The sequence below is a fragment of the Pinus tabuliformis genome, chromosome 3_1 (genome assembly GCF_031772625.1).
Source record: "Pinus tabuliformis cultivar Carrire ecotype Pingquan chromosome 3_1, CPIR1, whole genome shotgun sequence".
Lineage (NCBI taxonomy): Eukaryota > Viridiplantae > Streptophyta > Pinopsida > Pinales > Pinaceae > Pinus > Pinus tabuliformis.
Genome location: NC_142301.1, coordinates 717,439,502 through 717,443,453, shown reverse-complemented (window position 1 = coordinate 717,443,453; position 3,952 = coordinate 717,439,502).

The following is a 3,952-nucleotide window of genomic DNA, read 5'->3' as shown; positions in this document are numbered from 1 at the left end:
GTAAAGTCTTCACATTCTATGGTTGCAGAGCGTGAAGGTTTCATGAGTCATAAAGGGTTTTTCAGCCTTAATTTTTTAAAGTAAAGTATCCTGTAATGATCTACCCATGGTCCGTTGAGCATGGGATTGTATAAAAAGAGCTAAGTAAGTAAGCTCTAAGTAGTCTTAACATGTCATGAATTGTAGTAAGAAGTCTTGAGTGATAAGAAGAGAAGTCTAAGTTCAAATCATAACATACGTATAGGCTCTATAGCTTAGTGGGTAGAGGCCTAGGGTATAATTCCGTAGCTGAGTGCGTGGACCCTTGCAGTTGTGTGCGCAGGGCGGATAGAGTCTATAATCATTTGAAGATATCAATAAAGAGAAGTATTTTACAAATTCTGTGTCTTTGTTTCCTGCTAATGCATCTTGTCATATTGTGTATCAATTTCATTTATAATACTTATGTGATGTGAAAATGTATGAAATTATGTTGGATAATTAAATGCAAATAAGGATATCTGTTTACACGATGATAACTGTGATTACCTGATAAGTAAGATTCTTAAGATAACTTGGGAATCAATGCAATACACTTCCTTAGTAGCGCGAAACTATCTAAACTGAAGGTTAGGGCTGCGCGAAGGTCAATTGTACCCTTTCACGGAGGTAGCGAAGGGAGGAATAAGGGCCTAGGCAGACATAACACTAGAACTTAATGACTTGTGAAAAAGCAGGAATAGAAGGAATAAACCAACATTATGACCATCTCAGGGTGTGGAAAGTTGGTTCCAGCATCCCCCCATACTACTTCAGGTCAGACTTCAGTCCGCGCTCCATGAGCTGATGCCGAAAGGGCTAATAGTGTAGGGATTTGTTTGGCTAACTAACGTTGAACTTGGTTCAGGCCCCACCAAGCCAACACGCATGAAGACTCCATATGATGCATAACCCTTTGGATGGTAGGTATGGAGAACAAAGCATGTATTTTGAAATACACTTCTTAGTGTAGCATGAAGGACCATGTATTGTTGTCATATCATTATGTCTTTAGTGGCATGCATTGTTGGAAGCACTGAAAGTCATTCCATATTTTTCCTCTAAGCTTTCCCCCCTTTCACTTGTTGGAGAAACTATTGTCATTTGGCATGTTGGATGTTTATGTCATGTTTGTGAACCTTTTCTGTTGGTTTCGAAGGTTAGTCTTTGTGTATTCGAGTTTTCCTAGCTATGTAAATATCTGGCGCACTCATACAAAAAATGTTAAGAGTTGTCACACAAGTGTCTCCACAGTCATTCTAAAGTCAATCTCAAGTATTGCACTTATCACATTTTGTTATAGGAAAATCAATCAGAGTGTAATTCTTTCTCTTGTTGTTCCAGTGGTCTATGTTGTTGCATCATCGAAGTATGTTAAGTGTTTGATCACAGGTTCACCTTCCTCCAACACTTACCATTTCTCTAAAAATATTCTTGATCGGGAAATTTAGTTTCACCAGACCCCGATCGAACAATGCACTGTGCAGTCTGAGCCCTCAGTGATGCAACCTTGTTTCTTGAAACTATGCAGTGTGTAGTCTTTGCCCCTAGAGTAGTTGCACTATGGAATTCCATAGCTGTGTATCCTTCCTTGACTCCCAAAATTGCACAGCAGTTCCTTCCAATATTGCTTGATCTATGCACTTTTTACTTTTAGTCCTCCAGCTTTTCCCTTGCTTGTTGGAATCCCATAGTGCATAGACATCATAGCCTCCCTTTGCCTCCATAACTATGCAGAGGTGTCCGCTAGTGTACTCCCTTAACCATAGCTTACTGTCCTCTAGAAATGTGCCAATTTGTCCTCCAGGCCTCTCTACTGACCAGTACTCATTGCCTTTGGAAACTGCGTGGATCTGTCTCACACGGTCTCATCCTGCATCATCCACAATTTTCCTAAAATGCAGAATCCTGACTCCTAGTGGCCACTGCAAAATTTTTCTCCCTAGTTTGGACTGTGATGGAGATTTCCTCAGTCAATCTTGGGCTACGCTATATGTAGTCTTAGTGATTAATCCCTTCCTCTATCACCTTGAACTGTGCAATGCGTAGTTACTCAACCCTCTCTCCCAGTCTGTTACTTGTCCCAGGCTCAATTCATGGATAATAATGCATCATATTTGGGTAGGGAATTTTCATATTGATGTTGTCCTATCATTAATGAATTGCAGGAACAAGTACACTATCAAGCCATGGCGTGATGATAAAGAAAGAGCAAGAGGATGAAATCATGCTTCAAGACTCACTTTCAGCTTAAGAGACAAAGGAAGCTATCTCGAGAAAGAAAAAGGAACACATGTATGCAACTACCTTTCAAGATTGAAGATCATTGACGACTCCGCATGATCAAGTTATGCGAAGGAGAAGAGAGAGAACACACAAGAACAAATATATCACTCGACATAAACAACAGCTTGACATTACCACCTCAATAAGCCATTCCATGTCAACAGTTTCATGTCAAGTCGTGTCATGAGTTGTTAAAGGCCACGTCACCATTATGATCCATGTATATTGTAAAGGAAATGTAATGTAAAGTGGAATGCCAATGGACACACATGAATATGAAGAATCATGTTAGTTGAGTAGTCATAGGCAGTTTAACAGTCATGAGGGTAGTCAATGAGTTGTTAAGGTGAAGCATCACTCCTTGGTTACATATACCCCCTCATTGTAAGAGAAAATGTCTTCTCACCTTGGCTCCTCCTGCACAGTGTAGAGAGTTTCAATCAGTTCTTTGAGGAGCAAGGAGTGGCTCCAATGTCCCACTACTAGGGCTAGTGATGTATGATGTAAATATGTGTCTTGCAACTTTTTCTTAATATAGAAGCCCTTTAAGACCAACACTTTTCCATGCATGACTTATCGATGTTTGTAAGACTATTCTATGAGAATTTATATTTCATGTTTGTTTCACATGTAGTAATATAGTTGAATTATGTCGGTTGTTTTAGTGCTTATCTTGTTGGGAATGTGTTGTAATGGTTGTCACTATTGTCTCATCCTTGTGGACTATTCTGTAGGATACTAGATATACTTTTCCTCGCTCATTGGTGATAATGACCGTCACATAGGCTGTGGACTATTTTGTTGGATGATAGATTGATCTTCCCCTGTTATTTGGTTTTACAAACTGCCACATATGTTGTGGACAATTCCGCTAGATGTTGGAAATGTCTTACGGGTTCACCCGTGTCTCTTCCTTGGTGGCAATATTACCTTTCACTTAGAGGCTCACTTTTGTCCCCCATTTTGTAGTAAGAGAACCTAGACACAATTACGTTACACACTCACTAGATACACTCACCTTGCTTTTCGAAGGTACCATTGAAACACTCTAATGTGCTAACAGTTAGAGTCGAGGAAAATCTCTAAGTATTTGGAAACCAGAACATCATATCAAATGGTGTGAGGTCTAACTGGGACCTCATATCAGGGAGATCCCCTGAGTGTTGGTGGATCCACCAGCGTGAACAGTCATATATTTTGTGTTTGAGTGTTGGTGTTTATTATGTCTTCTATTTGTTGTTGAATGTTTGATTAATCACATGATTTGAGTATGTGTTCAAATGATCTTGTTTTAAGATGATTGTAATAACACATATGTGTTGAGAAAACGGATATGTACTTGAGTGGAATAGGTGATAGTTGTAGAATTATTTCTAATGACAATGAGTTGACTATGGATAATGACATGATTGTTAAGCTTGGTAAAGGTTCATGTCAAAATAGTAGATATGTTTCCTTGATCCTTAGAACATGTGGTCGACATGTCTGAGAAGTTGCAAGGAAACATGCTTGATGTATCAAGTAAGGTAATTGGTGTAATGTTGTGTTCACTTATGCACTAAAAATTATGTGTGTATGAAAGTATGATGCAGGGGATTGCATGGAAAAAGAGATTTCCATGAAATATTAAAGAAGGCACATGTTGAAC